Here is a 19,336-nt window from a genome sequence, read left to right on the forward strand (position 1 = left end):
AGTATCCCATCCCCCTGCCAAGTTAGTTTAAACCACACACCCCCACACCCAGCAACAGCACTAACAAACCTCCCAGCAAGGATGTTGGCCCGTTCAGGTTCAGGTGCAACCCGTCCAACTTGTTCAGGTCCCAAATTTGCTGGAAACAGACCCAGTGATCAAGGAAACTAAAGCCTTCCCTCCTGCACCACCTCCTCAGCCACGCATTCATCTGCTCTGTCCTTCTAATCCTATAGTCACTAGCACGTGGCACCGAGAGTAATCCAGGGATTACAACCTTTGAGATCCTGCTTGTTAATCTTCTTCCTAGCTCACTAAATTCTTGTTACAGAACCTCATCCCTCTTTTCACCTGTGTCGTTGGTGCCAAAGTGTACTACGACTTCTGACTGTTCCCCTCCCCTTTCAGAATATGTATTAGTAAACTTTGACACAACAGAGTGTGTCACTAAGTAATGTAAAGCGCAGTGCACTATTGCTCACCTTTAGTCCTGTCCCTCAATTCCAGTTCATCTCTGGGAGACTGTTGCAGGATTCAACCCATCCTTTCAACACCAATATTACCCACATAATAAAGAGCAATTAGAAATTGAACACAGCTGCTGATAATTATTCACAAAACTAAACGTATATTTCGTACGAAAAATGAATAATTCCTCACACACAAATGTTTATCTTTATATGTATTAATATGTATGACTGTCACTGTCGTCCCATCTAGCTATATGTCTGTCTATCTCCCAATCTATCTGTCTGTCTGTCGCGCTGTGTGGCTAGCTCGCTATCAAGCTATTTGTGTGGCTATTTGTCTATCTATCTATCTATCTATCTATCTATCTGTCTATCTATCTATCAGAATATAAGAAATAGGAGCAGGAGTCGGTCATTCAGCCCCTCGAGTTAGCTTTGTTGTTCAATCAGATTATGGGCTGATCTGCTCATGACCTTAACTCCACTTTCCTGCCTGTCCACCATAACCCTTGACTCTCTTATAAATCAAAAATTTGTCCAACTCACCTTTGAATATATACAATGACCCAGCTTCCACTGCCCTCTGGGGAAGAGAATTCCAACCACTAACGACCCTCTGAGAGAAGAAATTCCTCTTCCTCCGTCTTAAATGGGAGACCCCTTATTTAGAGACTGTGCCCCCGAGTTCTAGATTCCCCCATGAGGGGAAACATCCTCTCTGCAGCTACCCTTTCAAACCCCCTCAGAATCTTATATGTTTCAATAAGGTCATCTCTTATTCTTCTAAACTCCAATGAGTATAGGCCCAACCTACTGAACCATTTCTCATACGACAGCCCTTCATCCCAGTCACTGGACTAGTAATCCAGATGCCCAGGCTACTGCTCTGGGGACATGGGTTAGAATCCCACCACGGCAGATGGTGAAATTTGAATTCAATTAATAAACCTGGAATTGTGAATACTAGTCTAATGTTGACCATGAAACCATGTCGATTGTTATAAAAACCCATCTGGTTCACTCATGTCCTTTCGAGAATGAAATCTGCCGTCCTTGCCTTGTTTGGCCGACATGTGACTGCAGACCCAGAGCAATGTGGTTGACTCTTAAAATGCCCTCTGAAATGGCCTCGCAAGCCATTCAGTTCAAGGCCAAATAAAGATGGGCAATAAATGTTCCATTAGCCAGCGATGCCCATATCCCATGAACAAATAAAAGAAAGGGAATCGGCCGAGTGAAACTTCTCTGAACTGCTTCCAATGCAAGTACATCCCTCCTTATGTAAGAAGACCAAAACTGTACCAATGCCCTGTACAGTTGTAGCGAAAGTTCCCTACTTTTATACACAACCTTCCTTGCAATAAACACCAACATTCCATTTGCCTTCCTTATTACTTGCTGTTTCTGCATGCTAACTTTTTGTGATGCCTGTACAAGGATACCCAGATCCCTCTGTACCACAGCATTCTGCAGTCTCTCTCCCTGTAAATATTATTCTGCTTTTCTATCCTCCTGCATTATACTCCATCTGCCAAATTCTTGCCCAGTCTCTTAACCTATCTATATGTCTTTGCAGACAGTTGTGTCTTCCTTACAACTTGCTTTCCGAACAATTGTCCACAAATTTGGCTACATACACTCGGTCCTTTCATCCAAGTCATAAATATAGATTGTAAATAGTTGAGGCCCAAGCACTGATCCCTGTGGCAGTCCACTAGTTATGGTTTGCCAACCTGAAAATGTGCCACTTACCCTGTCTCTCTGTTTCCTGTTAATTATCCAATCCTCTATGTATGCGAACATATTACCCCCAACACCATGAGCTCTTATCTTGTGTAATAAACTTTTTTGTGGCAGCTTATCGAACGCCTTTTGGAAATCCAAAAACACAACATCTGTTGGTTCCATATTATCCACCCTGCTTGCTACATCGTCAAAGCACTGTAATAAATTTGCCAAATACAATTTCCTTTTCATAAACCATGTTGACTCGACCTGGCTGCATGATAGAGTCATAGAGTCATAACGGTACAGGAGGAGGCCATTCAGCCCACCGAGTCCATGCTGGCTCTCTGGAGAGCAATCCAATCAATCCTGTTCACCAGCTCCATCCCTGTTGCCCTGAAAATGTATTTCTCTCAAGTGCTCATCCAATTTCCTATTGAAATCATTCATCATCTCTGCTTCCACACTCTCGTGGGCAACAAGTTCCAGGTCATTACCACTCGATGTATAAAGCAGTTCTTCCTCATATAACCACTGCATCTGTAGCCAAAAACCTTAAAATTGTATCCTCTAATCCTTGCACCATCAGCGAATGGGAACAGATTTGCTTTATCTACTCTATCCAAACCTGTCATAATCTTGCATACCTCTATCAACTCTCTCCTCAGTCGCCTTTGCTCCAAGAAGAACAACACCAGATTCTCCAACCTAACCTTGTAGCTAACATTCCTCATCTCTGGGGCCATTCTTATAAATCTCCTCTGCACCCTCACATCCTTCCTCAGTGTGGTGACCAGTACTAGATGCAATACTTTAGTTGTGGCCTAACCCGAGCTTTACAGAGGCTCAGCATAACATCCCTGCCTTTGTGCTCAATGCTTCTATTTTTGAAGCCCAAGATCGCATATGCTTTGTTAACTCCTCTCTTACTATGTCCTGCTACCTTTAAAGATCTATACACATGAACCTTCAGTTCCCTCTGCCCCTGGACACTCTTTGGAACTGAAACATTTGGTCCATACTGCCTCGGCTTACCCCTTTTGTCAAAATGCATCGCCTCATATATCTCTGTATTAACTTCCATCTGCCACTTGCCTGTCTGTTATACTTGCCTATCTATGTACTTTTGTAGTTGATTTGCATCATCCTCATTGTCTGCCAAATGATTTTCTAAATGACCTGTTTCTATTTCCTTAATCATGAATTCTGGCATTTTTCCAATGACACATGTTCGGCTAACCTGGCTATAGTTCCCTGCTTTCTGTCACCTTCTTTCTTGAATCGAGGTGTTACATTTGCGTTTTCCCTCTATCTATCTATCTATCTATCCATCAATCTGGCTGTCTATCTATCAATCTTTGTAAGAGATGTTTTACAGTGCAGCAATAAATAAGATAGGACCTGGTGTAATACAAAAAGAGACAGGAGAGAATGCAGTCTTTACTGAGACAGGGCTGTGGGTAATATAATTTGAGACTGGGCCTTGTGCAGTAATAACTGAGACATTGCCGAGTGTAAAATAACCAGATACATGGTCTAGCCGAGTAATAATCTGGACATGTTCTAGTGTAATATAAGCAAGGACTGGGGGTGGCCTAGTGGAATATAAACAACAAGAAGGTCATTTAAATAAAAAGTATGTGAGGGCCTTGTGTAATGTAACCAGAGAAATGTTCTCGAGTCATAGAGACATAAACAGTCAATTTTATTGTAAACAGAAGCACCAGTTAATATAGCAAGAAATGAGAGAGTGCCAAGTGATGCTAATAAAGCTGCATGACCTCAAATAAAATAAACGAAGAGAGATTTTTACTTCAATATCCTTCCTAATAGCATTGTGGGTGTACCTACTCCACAGGGACTGCAGCGGTTCAAGAAAGCAGCTCACTATCACCTTCTCAAAGGCAATTATGGAACGGCAATTAATGTTGGCCTGGCCAACGACACCCACAACCCATTAAACCAGTACATAAAATAGACTTTCACTGCCATCCGCTGGCCAGACATTGCCATTGCTCCTACTGTGAAAACGTCAATGTCGCTTACTGTTTCTGCAGTAATGGATCAAGAAACAACTCAACTAATTCCAGATGAACGTGGCCGATTTGTGCCTCGATACATCAGGAACAGTGCAAAGCGGTTGAATTCCAGTTTATGCATTTTTGTTGATCTTGGTTCAAGGGAGGAGTGTTGACCAGGACACAGTGTGGAACTATGGGACTTTTAATGTCCACCTCAACAAAAAAGGAGTGGGGGAGAGATTATTGTTTCAAAATGTCCCTGGAATGATATTGCCCTTTCATTAATGGACCCATTGGAAGCCTGGTTAATATACTCAGTTTCTGAAGCTGACATGGAATCCACAAATTACTGATTCTGAAATCAGAGTCAAGTTGTGTTACCCAAGTTGCTGCTGAAATGTTTCCTGTGTCCAGGTGACATTTTATATCCACATTGGTGAATACGATTGCTGTTACGCTTCCGTATACTGATATCACAAATAGCAACTTCTGGATTACAATTACAAAACTTTTGATTGATACAATTGAAATTCATTAATTCATGGAATCTGACAGCACAGAAGGAGGCCATTCGGCCCATCGTGGCGGCTGCTTGAAAGAGCTATCCAATCAGTTCCATTCTCCTGGTCTTTCTCCAAAGTCCTGAAAATCTTTCCTTTTCATGTAATTATACAATACACTTTTGAAAGTTACAATTTTAAGTGGTTACACCAACCTTTCAGGTAATTCATTCCAGCTGATAACAACTCGCTGAACTTTAAAAAAAAACTCCTCATCTTCTCCCTTCTTCATTTACCATTGAATCGAAATCTGTGTCCTCTCGTTATCAACATTCCTGCCAGCGGAAACTTTGTCATGGATATGTTTCCGTGCGATTTGTGTGGTTTGGAACAGGGAAATGTTTGTTCGAATGAGTGAGTTCAGAGGATTCAGTCTTTCACCTTCTTCCTCAGCACCTGAGGCCAAGAAGTTAGATGTGGATGTAGTGTAGCTGATATCAGCATTACCTGACACGGGAAAGGTCCCTGGTCACTTGGGAAACATTTCATTCAGTTTGTGACAGGATGTTGCTGCTTTACTAACAGTAATGTAAACTATTATCATTCGCCTGACAGATGAACTGTTTTGTGATAAAAGCAGAAAGCGCTGCAATTACTCAGCGGGTCTGGAAGCATCTGTGGAGAGAGTAGCAGAGCTAAATTTTCAGGTCTGTGGCCTTAACTCAGAACACAGATCAGCATTTTCTATTTTCATTTCAGACTTCCATCATCGGCAGTTTTTCCTTTTATTGAACGCTTGCTTCCCTGGTCAGGAAACAAACCCGGCCGTGGCGGCAGGAACTCCCAATTCTAACCACTAGACCATCAAGGAACAGGACCTGCGAGCTCCGGAGCCATTGTTGATATAATTGAAGGTATCGGTGTTAATTTCTTAATTTAATTTGTGCTGGATGCAAAACCATTTCATAACGCTGCTGCTTCCAGATCTATTTAAATGTGTCTGTATATTTCGTTCACGTTTCGAGTCAGTCTGTCTTCAATCTGAAAATAATTTCTGCCTGTTTATTTCCCTCTTACTTTTCATTTACACCTAAATATTATCACGGTCTTGTGTTTTATTTCTCTCTTTGGGAAATATTGTGCTGTTCCTTTAAGACTGTAAAATATCAGTGCAACTTTCAGGCAGTAAGTTCCGGAGGGTCAGTGAGCCAGGGTGCATTCTGATTGCCAAACAGCAGCCACAGAGAAAGAGAGGACACGAGATTCAATGTTACAGGTTAGACTTTTAAAATTAGCCGAACAACTGTCAGAAGCGGAGCTCTGAGACAATTTAAAATGAAAAAAACTGTGTTATTTCTCTCTCAAAATTCTACAAAGCGTCAAGCCGAATTAATTCTATAAAAAATAAGAAAAGGCTTCTTCTTTCACAACAAGTTATTGATATCTGCTGTGTTCATTGCTGGAAAAAAAGAAGAGGTTAATGCAACAACTGCCGAACTGCTGAACCTTTATATTTGAGGTATCCTTTTTCTCATGGGACCATGGAAGACTGCAAGTGAATTTTGACTGCAGTGTATTGGAAGTCGTAAGAATCGTAACTTACAGAGACTTGTTTATTTGTTCTATTTCTGAGAGGAAGATACACTTACAAATCAACAATCTTTTAAAACCGAGTTTCTGGAATCATAGAGTGATAGAGCACAGAAGCAGGCTCTTCGGCCCATCCTGTCCACGTCGGCCATCAAGCACCTATCCATTCTAATCCTATTTCCCACCATATGACCCATAGCCTTGTATGCTATGGCGTTTCAAGTGCTCATCAAAATACACACTGCAACCTCACAGCTCTAGGGACCTGGGTTCGATTCTGAGTACTGCCTGTGTGTAGTTTGCAAGTTCTCCCTGTGTCTGCGTGGGTTTCCTCTGGGTGCCCCGGTTTCCTCCCACATGCCAAAGCCTTGCAGGTTGATAGGTTAATTGGCCATTATAAGTTTCCCTTAGTATAGGTACGTGGCAGGGAAATATATAGGGACAGGTGGGGATGTGGTAGGAATATGGGATTAGTGCAGGATTAGTAAAAATGGGTGGTTGATGGTCGGCACAGACTCGGTGGGCCGAAGAGCCTGTTTCAGTGCTGTATCTCTAAACTAAACTAAACTTCGCAAATGTTGTGAGGGTTCATGCCTCCACCAAAATTTCAGGCAGTGTGTTCCAGATTCCAACCGCACTCTGGGTGGTTTGTTTTCCTCAAATCCCATCTAAGCCTCCTTCCCCTTATCTTTAATCAATGCCCACTGGTTATTGACACCTCTGCTGAGGGAAATCGTTTCTTCCTATCTACCCAAACTATGCCCCTCATAACTTTCTACCCCTCAATCAGGTCCCCCCTCAGACTTCCCTGCGCTTAGGAAAACAACCCTAGCCTATCCACTCTCTCTTCACTGCTCAAATGCTCCAGCCCAGGCAACATCCTGGTGAGGCTCCTCTGCACCCTCTCCAGAGCAATCACATCCTTCTGATAGTGTAGCGACCAGAAGTGTACAGAGTACTCCAGCTGTGGCCTAAATAGTGTTTTATACAACTCCATCATAACTTCCCTGCTCTTATATTCTATGCCTCGCATAATATAGGCAAATATCCCAAATGCCTTCCTAACCACCTTATCTACCTGTGCTGCTGCCTTCAGTCTTCAGTGATACATGGACAATTCCGCCAAGGCCCTTGTGACTCTCTGTACTTCCTAGGGACCTACAACACATTGCATATTCTCCTGCCTTGTTAGTCCTCCCAAAATGCATCTCAGGATTAAATTATATTTGCCACTGCTCTGCTGATCTTATCAGCCCATATATATCGTCCTGTAATCTAATGCTATCCTCCTCACTATTTACAACAGCACCAATTTTCGTGTCATCTACAAATTTACTGATCATACCTCCTATATTCACGTCGAAATCATTAATGTACACCACAAACAGCAAGGGTCCCAGCCCCGATTCCTGTGGTACACCACTGGTCACAGGCTCCCAATCTCAAAAACCACCAACCACAACCCTCTGCCTCTTGTCACTGAGCCAATCTTGGATCCAATTTGCCAAATTATCCTGGATCCCATGGGCTCTTATCTTCTTTCCCAATCTCCCTTGCGGGACCTTATCAAAAGCCTTACTGAAGCCCATGTAGACTACATCAACTGCTTTAACCTCATCGACACACCTAGTGACCTCCTAGAAAAATTCCATCAAATTTGTTAGACACGATCTCCCTCTGACAAATCCATGCTGACTATCCCTTATTAATCACTGCCTCTCCAAGTGTAGTTTAATCCTGTACATCAGAACACTTTCCAAACGTTTCCCAACGACTGGTGATGGACTCACTTTCCTGCAAGGACCGAGTTTATCCCTACTTCCCTTCTTGAATAATGATACCTCATTCACTGTCCCCCAGTCCTCTGGCACTTCTCTTGTGGCCAGAGATGTTTTGAAAATTTGTGTCAGAGCCCCAGTAATCTCCTCGCTTGTCTCACAAATCAGCCTGGGTTACATCTCATCTGGGTCTGGGGATTTATCCACTTTAAAACCCACTAAAACCGTTCATACCTCCTCCCTTTCAATGCTAATTTGTTCAAGTATATCACAATCCCCCTCCCTGATCTTTTCACCTTCATCGTCCTTTTCCAATGTGAACACAGATGGAAAGTAATCATTTAAAACCTCACCTACATCTTCCAGCTCCACACACAGATTGCTGCTTCGGTCCTTAATGGGCACTACTTGTTCCCTGATTATTCTCTTGCCATAAATATACTTATAAAACGCTTTGGGATATTCCTTTATCTTGCCCACCCGTGTGTTTTTCATGCCACCTCTTCCCTCTCCAATTTTTTTTTAACTGCACCCCGACACTTCCTCTCCTCCTCGAGGGCCTCCACAGCTTTCAGCTCTCTGAATATGCCGTTGGGCTCCTTTTGTTTTCCTTATTCAATCCTCTATATCACTTGACATCTTGGGATCCCTAGAATTATTGGTCCTACCCTTTACCTTTACTAGAATATGTTGGCTCTGAACTCTCACTATTTCCTTTTTGAATGACTCTGATATATTCTTTTCTGAAAGTAGCTGATCCCAGTCCAATTTGACCAGGTCCTGTTTTATAATATTTGAAAGCGGCCTTCCCCCAGTTCAGTACCATTATTTCCGGTCCATCTTTGTCCTTTTCCATAACTACCTTAAATCTTACAGAGTCCTATCCCCGACATGCTTCCCCACTGACGCTTCTACCAATTTGGTGGCTTCATTTTCGAAGCGCAGATCCTGCATGGCCCCTTCTCTTGAAGGACGTTCTACGTGCTGGCGAACAAAGATCTCACAGATGCACTTTAAGAATTACGCCCCCTTTAAACCTTTTTCACTGAGACTATCTCAGCTAATATTGTGGAAGTTGAAATACCCTACAATTATTACCCTATTATTTTTACACCTCTCTGAGATTTGCTGACATATCTGCTCCTTTATCTCTCCGTGGCTGTTTGGAGGCCTGGAGTGCACTTGGGGGTACTCATTCAAGGAATGCACAAAATTAATATGCAAGTGCAGCAGGCGATTAGGAAGGCAAATGGAATGTTGGCCTTTATTACAAGGGGGTGGAAATACAGGAAGAAAGAAGTCTTACTGAAACACTGTCTGCATTTTTGGTCTCCACGTTTAAGAAAGGAATTTTTTATTCGTTACATGGGATGTGGGCGACGCTGGTCAGGCCAGCATTTATTGCCCATCCCTAATTGCCCTTGAGAAGGTGGTGGTGAGATGCCTTCTTCAACCGCTGCAGTCCATGTGCGGGTCGGTACGAACAGTGCTATTAGGAAGGGAGTTCCAGGTTTTGATGCAGCGACAGTGAAGGAACAGCGATCTCGTTCGAAGTCAGGGTGGTGTATGGCTTGGAGGGGATCTTGCAGGTGGTGGTGTTCCCAACCATTGCTGCCCTTGTCCTTCTAGGTGGTAGAGGTCGCGGGTTTGGAAGGGTTAGGGTTTTCCCCCTGATTCCCATTGATTCCAGTTTTACTAGGGCTCCTTGGTGTCGTTCTCGGTCAAATGTTGCCTTGATGTCAAGGGCAATCACTCTCACCTCACCTCGAGAGTTCAGCTCTTTTGTCCATGTTTGAACCAAGGCTGTAATGAGGTCTGGAACTGAGTGGCCCTGGTGGAACCCAAACTGAGCGTCACTGAGCAGGTCATTGCTGAGCAAGTGCCGCTTGATGGCACTGTCAATGCACTAGTAATCCAGAAACGCAGGGTATTCCCTTATGGGGAGGAGTTCGAATCCCACCATGGCAGAAAGTGGACTCAAAGCAAAATACTGCGGATGCTCGAAATCTGAAATAAAAACAAGAAATGCTGGAACCACTCAGCAGGTCGGGCAGCATCTGTGGAGAGAGAAGCAGAGTTAACGTTAAGGGACACTGACTATGATGAGAGGTTGAGTAAATTGGCCGATATTCTCTGGAGTTTAGAAGAATGAGAGGTCTTCTAATTGACAGGGTGGAAGCTGAGAGATGGTTTTCACTGGTCAGGGAATGCATAAAACTGGGACACAGCCTTAGGATAAGGGACCAATCATTCAGGCGTCAGATGAGGAGAAATTACTCCACTCAAAGCTTTGTGAATGTTTGGAATTCTCTACCACAGAGGGTTGTGGATGCTCCATTATTGCATACATTTAAGGCTGGGATAGATAGTTGTTTGGCTTCGCAAGGATTCAAAGGGTATGGGGAGTGGCAGGAAAGTGGCGTTGAAGTCCAAGATCAGCCATGATCGTTTTAAATGGCGGAGCAGTCTCGATGGACCATATGATCTACTTCTGCTCCTGTTGCTTGTGTTCTTGTGGGAGCTCCCTTGGGCAGTGGTATTTGGCAAATAACCCTCTGGCTGGTTTAATGCAACTGATGCATTTAAAACTTGCCTCCTCCCAACTGAATAGAATTCCGCAAATGTTGTTGTCGAGAGTTGTCGTCATTTGCAATTTCAGTGAGATCTTTGTTTCACAGCAGAGGCTGTTTATCGGTGTGACAGCGCCCTCTGGTGAGCACTAATCGGAACTCTCATTCTGGAGTTTTTGACGAGAACATCGGAGCAGGAGCAGTCCATGCAGCCAATCGAGCCGACTCCGCCATTCAACACGATCTTGGCAGATCATCCACTTCAACGGCTTTTCCCACGCTATCTCCCCTTTATGCCATTGACGTCTAGAAATCATGTTAATGATTGCTTTAAATATCCTCATTGACTGAGTTTCCACAAACCTATGGGGTAGAGAATTCCAAAGATTCACAACCCTCTGAGTAATGACATTTCTCCTCATCTCTGCCTGAAGTGGTTTCACCCTTATTTTGAAATTGTGCCCCCTGGTTCTAGATCCCCCAACAAGGGGAAACATCTTACCTGCATCTACCCTGTCTATCCCCTTAAGTATTTTGTAGGTTCCAATGAGATCATCTCTCATTCTTCGAAACTCTAGAGAATACAGGCCCAAGTTCCCCACTCTCTTTTCATAAGGCAGTCCTGCCATCCCGGGAGCAAGCCTGGTGAGCCTCGTTGCACTCTCTCTTTGGTAATAATATCCTTCCTCAGTAAGGGAACCAAAACGGCACACAATCCTGCAGGTGCTGTTGAACCGAGGTTCTATACAATTGAAGCCAGACTTCACTAGTCCCGTACTCAAAACCTCTTGCTAAAAAATGATGAGAGATACAGCACTGAAACAGGCCCTTCGGCCCACCGAGTCTGTGCCGACCATCAACCACCCATTGATGCTAATGCTACTCTAATCCCATATTTCTACCACATCCCCACCTGTCCCTATATTTCCCGACCACCTACCTACACTAGGGGCAATTGCTAATGGCCAATTTACCTGTCAACCTGCAAGTCTTTGGCATGTGGGAGGAAACCGGAGCACCCGGAGGAAACCCACGCAAACACAGGGAGAACATGCAAACTCCGCACAGGCAGTACCCAGAATTGAACCCGGGTCGCGGGAGCGGTGAGGCTGCGGTGCTAACCACTGCATTATTTAATCTCTTACTATTTAAGAAATAGTGTGCACATCTATTCCTCCTAGCAAAGTGGATAACCTCACATTTTTCCACATTATGTCCATCTGCCACGTTCTTGCCCACTCACTAGGTCTCTCCAAATCCCCTTGAAGCCGCTTTGCATCTTCCTCACAACAGACATTCCCGTCCAGTTTTGTGTCATCCATGAACTTTGAAATATTACATTTGGTTCCCATATCTAAATCATTGACATATATTGTGAACAGCTGGAGCCTAAATACTGATCCTCGCGGTACCTCACTAGTCACAGCCTGCTAATGCGAGAATTACCCATTTATTACTACTCTCTGCTTTCAGCCTGTTAACAAATCCTTAAACTACTCCAGTATATATTACCTCCTATCGCATGTGCTTTCATTTTGCTGACCAACCTCCTGTGGGGGACTTTATCAAAACGTTCTGAAAATCCAAGTATACTATGTCCATTGACTCTCCTTCATCACTTCTGTTAGTAATATCTTCAAAAAAACTTCTAAAGGTTCGTCAAACATGATTTCCCATTCATAAAACCATGTTTACTATGCACAGTCTGATCATTATTATCCAAGTGTCCACTTATTACATCCGTTACAATACATTCTAGCATTTCCCTGGCACTGATGTAAGACTAACAGGTCCGTACTTCCCTGTTTTCTCTCTCCCTCCCTTCTTCAATTGTGGGGTGACATTTCTCACCTTCCAATTTGCCGGAACCGTTCCAGAATCTATAGAATTTTGGAATATGATCACCAACACTTCCACTATCTCATTGTTTCCGCTTTTAAAACACTGAGATACGAACATAGGAATTCGGAGCAGGAGTGGGCCACTCAGCCCCTCGAACCTGCTACACCATTCAATAAGTTCATGGCTGTACTGATTATTGCACATTACCACCTACCCCCGATCATCTTTCACCCCCTTGCTTATCAAGAAGCTATCTACCTCCGACTTAAACATATTAAAAGACTCTGCTTCCATTGCCTTCTGAGGAAGAGAGTTCCAAAGACTCACGACCCTCTGAGAGTACTGGGATGAGAGAGGGATATACAATATCAGGTCCCATAGACTTATCAGCATTTAGCCCTATTAATTTCTCCAATACAACCTTCTTACTAACACCAAATTCCTTCAATTACTCATTCTCCCTAGTCCCTTGAATCTCTAAAGCTGGGAGATTTATTATACCTTCCTCAGTGAAGACTGACACAAAGTAAACATTTAGCTTCTCTACCATTTCTCTATTCCCCATTTTAAATTCACTTGAATCTGCCTGTAATGGACCCACATTTGCCTTAGCCTAACGAGTACGATGCATTCCTGAAGTAGTGCGGGGCTCATGGCGCAGAAATGCAAGGTGATGTTGGAGATCAGGGCATTGCCAATCGCTAGCTCAGTAATCTTGGCATCTTTGGTCAACATAGAAACAAACCAATTAATGATGTCGGTGTTCCTGTGTACATTCCCTCCATTAAGATGAAGCATATACTGTGCCGGCTGCCCAGCGTGCTGACTGCACCAGTGCATTTAAGTGTTAGAATCGTTTCTCTTTTCAAGCTACACAGTCGTGTGATGTTACTTTTCTCTCCAATTGTCATTTCAAGGACAGTCTGTTCAATTGTGTCTTGGTGATTCAATTATAAGAGAATATCATAGTAATAGTCATGATTAGAAGCATTATCATCACCACCATCTCAATGAACATAATTATCATCATTTGACCAATAATGAAACCTAGGTTGCAGCTGGGAAAATGCATTTTTGTGTGAAAGGAAACATGACAGTAAAGTAATTTAATGATGATTAACAGTGGGAGCCTGTTCCATATGATGCTTTCTGAGTCTGTAACTCTGCAGTCTGGAAAATCCGCTGTCTGAGCGAACGCATTTCCTAACCCACTGACCTTCTAACTCAGCCAGTGCCAAACAGGGAACAGCGACAGCAATCTCTCCATAAACACAGGGGAAGCAAGGCGGCTCAGAGCCAGAGCAACTGAAGGTTTGAGGGCGGGGCTGCCGCGGGGGCAGTGTTGACACACGGAGGATTCATTTGTGAGGAACTGAATTCATTCATAATGTCGCAATCTGAAATTGTATAACTCTGCCTGTCTCTAAGAGTTGTTTTACTTGCGTAATTATTGCACATTCGCTACAAGCAGGCTTGCGATATGAAAGACAGAATTATTATATTATTTACAAGTTACCGAAATCTTCATCAGTGAAGTGCGTTAAAACTCGGGTGGGAATGTAACGGTGGGAAATGGAATGAAATGGTAATAAAAGCAAAATACTGCAGATGTTGGAAATATAATAGGACAAGGTCACAGAAAATAACTGAGCAGCAGGTCATGGACCAAAGGCAGCGGTATGTTAATGGTGTGGTCACATACAAGCGTTAGTGCAGAGATGGTGCACATTGACAGAAAATGAACAGCCCTGACCCCAAGCACAAGCATGAAAAAAACTGAGTAGGCACAATAGAAACAAATGAAGCAAATTAAAATAAAGGAAAAGAAACAAATAACAAAGAAAAAAGAAAAAATAACTAAGAATAAAAATTAAAAGGTGGGTCCGTCATGCACTGAAATTTTTGAACTCTATGTTCAGTCCGGCAGGCTGAAGTGTGCCGAATCGGTAAATGAGATGCTGTTCCTCGAGCTTGCGTTGATGTTCACTGGAACACTGCAGCCATCCCAGGACAGAGATGTGGGCATGAGAACAGGGGGTGAATTGAAATGGACAGCAACCGGAATCTCGGGGTCATGCTTTGGGACTGAGTGGAGGTGTTCCGCAAAGCGGTCACCCAATCTGCGTTCAGTCTCCTCGACATTGGGGACGGAAGTGGCTGTTCAGAGAGGTAGAAATGGACGGGAGAAGAAATTCCAGCCGTTCTAATAACAACTCGGCGCTGTTTCTTCCTTTCCAGGTTCTTTAAGGTCGCAGTCTCTGTTTCTGAAGTTAGGACTGGAACCGCCGAGATTAAACTCTGCCTGACACCGCTTATTGTCCTGATCACAGGTCGGTACCATTATCGACTCCCTGCAACATTCGCCAATCATCATTAAATTTCCCATCTCCAGCTGCGGGTCACTTTCACTTTATTATACTTCATCTAACATGCTGTGTGTCCGCTGTTTATTTTCAGAGATGGGTAACAGAGACTCAGGGCTCCAGTAAGAACAAGGAGTTGGATCAGTAAATTTAGCAATAATCTATAGTTGTTCTGCATGGTTTCACTTGCCAGCTGTAATCTGTTCTGGTATCACCAGTATCCACACCAAGCTCCTTAGTATCTGTTCAGAACCGATAGTCACGAAAATAAGGAAACGGCTCCCGGTTTTGAACACTTCAGCGGTAATCTCAACCGGATGCAAGGCACTTTTCTCCTGCCTATGAAAGGCTTGAGGATCACAGACAACGACTATTATTACTGCACCATAAGACCCACAGTGAATAAGATTCCTCGAGCAGAACACAGGTCGGCATTAAGGGTGGGCGCCAAGTAAATACAAGGGATTGAATCCCAGAGAGTTTGCACAGAAAATGAAGGGAATATGCACTTTTTCCGAGCTGTTTTCTCAGTCAGTGCTCTCACCGTTGTGAAATGTAACATTTTTGCAGCATTTGAATCTAGGGTCAAATTCAGATATTCCCAGCTACCTGTTAACAATGACTTGCAGATCTCTGGGATGAATAACAGGATCGATCTGTCCAAGTAACATATCCGTCAGGCCACATCTTGCAAAGTTTCTGGAATTGCATTGGTAACAAAAGCGGCTGAATGAAATCATCACTTTACTGGTACAAGTTGAACATAAGTGATACCGCACACCGATTTGAAGAGGAGTGGCTACTTATAATGTCCCTGATAGCCTTAGGACTGTAGCAATGATGTTCATGGTCGGGAGGGTATTCATTCATACCAGGGCTTGAGAGCAAATCGAATTATTTCACCTTAATTAGAGAGAGATCTATTTCTCATATAACATAAAGATATCCAGTTAGACAACAATGGAGACAAAGTGAGAAAGAAGCAGAAAGACTGACAACGAGATAAAGAACAAGCGACTGAGACAGGGAGAAAGACGCACAAACGTATTCAGGGAAGAAAGTATTGGTGAGACACAGCAGTAATTAGTCCTCAACGAACCTGATTGGTTCACAGTTGACATAATATCTGAGCCACCAGCCAACGTAACCCAGAGAAACACCCGTCCGTTTTCCAATAAGTGAATTCTGCCTCGATCAAAGGTCATTCTTCAATATCGGATTGGAAAATTAACAATTAAAGCATTCTGCTATTTTCAGTCGAACGCTAAACCAGACAGCATGTGCTTCCTACGTTTCTTACTGATGATACTGGTCTTGTTGTCGGGTGAACCTATGTTTAAAAGAAAAGTGTGTCCTCCATTGGTTATATTCAGTCTTCTAATTTCGACTTCTGTGTATTGTTACAGGAATGAGTGGTGACGATTCAGTGTCCCTGGACCCACTTGAATTAACGGTTCAGGAAAGACGGGCGGTAATTCTGAACTTTAGTTACACGACAGCGTAGCCTGACTTAAATCTTTTCTTGTACATGCAGTATCTGAGGGAAGCTCCGAGATTTTACTGAGAACATGCAGCATGGTCCAGGGGGATAAATCTCCAGATTTTCCAGATTCTGGTGAATTGGACAAAGAAAAGAAAACAGTTCCTTCAAAAGTCGACGGGGCTCTTGTCTCTGACTCTGCGGTGCGTTACTGTGTCCTCCGCCTCACACTGTCAGAGGAGCGCAGTCTGTCAGTACAAACATGTCAAAGGACTCTCACCTCCTCTCACTGAATCTGGATTGTTATCTGATAATGGAACACAAACCAAACTATGGAGATAAACACATGGGTCAATTTATAGATGGGTAGTTCATTAAACAGTTAGAAAGATAAATGGACAGTCTCCTCGCCTTCACTTTCTCCTTCAATGATCTCTTCCTCCTTTGTTTGAAAGTATCCTGCTGCTGCAGACAAGCGCCTGTGAATTCCGGCTGTGGGGTCTGTGAGTATAAAGCTCAGTGTGTTTCACAGCTCAGTAACGGGTTGGTTCTTGTTCGTTTGGGATCTGAATGATGAGATAGTTGGACATTAGCACTTCAGTCATCACTCCGATTGCCCGACTGCAACATAACCAAGAGGTGGATCGGATCATGAAGAATATAAAACAGTTAACTCTGGATATAACTTTAAATTAAACTGCGGAATTATAGCTTAGGGACAGGGGTTCAAACTATGAAAGGTCATTTCAGGACCGGTATCAGGAAATTCTTCAGCAATCAATGCGTGGAATCAAGTTCCAGATGCAACAGAAGATGGTCAAACCTGGGAATAATTTCATAAAATGATGGATATTCCAAAGGCGAAGGTTGGAGCAGGATGGGGTTGGAGGCATGTTGGTGTTAAACAGTCTATCCTAAGAGTGGCAGAATTCCAAATCCCGCCTTGCATGATCCTGTGATCTTGTGATCAATCGCAGGAGTCGGCAATTTGTTTTGGACATGCAGTCGCTTGTAGTCACCAGCAGAGGGCACTAAATGTCTTCACTGTGTTGGTGTCAATGTGGCAGCGACTGCAGCTTCAGTATTGAGTAACTTTACTGAAGAAGCGGATTGAAGAAAAGTTTCGGTAACAGAAACATTCATTTCAAATGGAAGTTGTTTTTATCAATGTCATGATGAAGGAATAAAATATTATTACTAATGGCGATATTCTGCATTTTGTAAGAAGCCGATCACCACAGAATCACTCAGTCCATTTGTTGCGACACTCCGCCACTCTCCTCAAAGCTGTCAATTATTCCCTATTGCATTCAAGTAAAAGGTGCTGGCTGTCTCGTTTATCTGCAGAACAACTGCAAACTTGTTATGCTGGCTGTGGGAAATTCTAATGAGCAGTGCACAGCTCTTCTCGTGGAATTCAATGGCACAGATGCCAGGACAACATGAATTATTTTCCTCATGCACCAGCCTCACAGACTGGCTCTGTTAAAGGGCCAACATTGAGTTTTAACCCCGTCCAGTTCCCTGTTGTGAGAACAATTTCCCTGTTCACTGCTCTGATGTCATCAATTCTGGATGAAAGGACCGAAGAGCTGATTGGATGAATTGCAGTACTAATGCACTGAGTGCTGATTGGATGAACTGGAGAATAAAGGATTTGTGATCTGATTGGACGAATTAAACAACAAAGGACCCGTGAGTTGACTGGATGTCACATGCTGTCCAGGCCAGCAATGGACCTATCGGGAGAAAGGCTGGATATCGAACAGCATCTTCCAAAGGCCTGATGAAAACAATTCCAGCTTCAATCAGTTCAGTTCATATCAGCCCACAACTGTCTGAAAACGTGTTGGATGTTACTTTTTATTTATTCCTCACAGCTGCAGCTCTCTTAACTGGTAAGTTCACAATTTACACAAGGCCGCCTTTCACATCTTGATCATATAGTTCATCGGTCTGTTCCCTGAAAACAAGGGTAACAATCGATTGATCGGAAGTGAACAAAGCAATCCGGATCTACCTTGAGTCAACACTGAACACTGTTTGAGCAAACTCGACAAGCTCCCCCAATAAGAGAAATTGGAAGAGTTGAGCTGAGATTACAGGGGAATGGCAGACAGACATGGCCCTCCCCACCAGGGCTAATGACAGACACCGATAGACACACGAGTCTGACACCCACAGGCCGTTTGTCGGCTTCCCTTCACAATCGATCTCAGCACCTACCTGTTGCAGCTTCTGAACTGTGGAAAGTGTATTTGTGTTTACCTGTCCTGATTTCTCAGTTAAGTATTGGGGGTGACGGGCTGATTCTGGGAGATCGACGTTGGTTAATTTGATATTGCTCTGTTCTTGCAGGATATTGTCGAGGAGACTCCGTTTCACAGACACCGGCTGTAATCACAGTAAGTGAAGGAGACGATGTTCGGTTGCACTGTGATTATACAACTACAAGCAGCAGCAATCCTTACCTATTCTGGTACCGTTAGTATCCCAGTGGATACATGGAATATCTGCTGCAAAGAAACAAATACAGTGAGGACCGAGAAAGATTTCCAGAGGACCGTTTTTCAGCGGAGCTCGATGATTCGATCCGAACCATCCCGCTGAAAGAATCTAAAACAGAACTGACAGACTCTGCGGTGTACTACTGCGCACTGAGACCCACAGAGACACAGAGCTGGGCTGATCCTGAACAAAAACTGTCAGAGAGTCTCTCAACATCACAGCAAGTTAGGGAAACATTGTGATTGGAGGCGAGTGTCTGCATTAGTGATTAGAACTTGTACTGTTAATGTTAATATACAGTTATCCTTTTTCCTGCAATGTTTCACTTTTCAAATAATGATCTAATTTCCTTTTAAAAGTAACGATTGAATCTACCTCCACCAACATTTGCAGGCAGTGTCTTATGGAGCATAACATCTCGCTGAATAAAGGCAAAATTCTCTTCCTTTTTCCTCTGTTTCTTTTCGCAAGTATCTATGTGTTTTTGCA

The 19,336-nt window shown here is 43.3% G+C and overlaps 1 long non-coding RNA gene across 1 annotated transcript; it reads left to right on the plus strand.

Annotated features, from left to right (window-relative positions):
* The first annotated feature begins 5,519 nt into the window (after nt 1-5,519).
* Nucleotides 5,520-19,086, plus strand: LOC137348469 (uncharacterized). The gene is made up of 3 exons (XR_010969114.1): nt 5,520-5,630; nt 14,735-14,826; nt 18,698-19,086. It is a non-coding gene; the product is annotated as an uncharacterized lncRNA (long non-coding RNA).
* The last annotated feature ends 250 nt before the right edge of the window (nt 19,087-19,336 follow it).

The sequence above is a fragment of the Heterodontus francisci genome, chromosome 34, assembly GCF_036365525.1.
Source record: "Heterodontus francisci isolate sHetFra1 chromosome 34, sHetFra1.hap1, whole genome shotgun sequence".
Taxonomy (NCBI): domain Eukaryota; kingdom Metazoa; phylum Chordata; class Chondrichthyes; order Heterodontiformes; family Heterodontidae; genus Heterodontus; species Heterodontus francisci.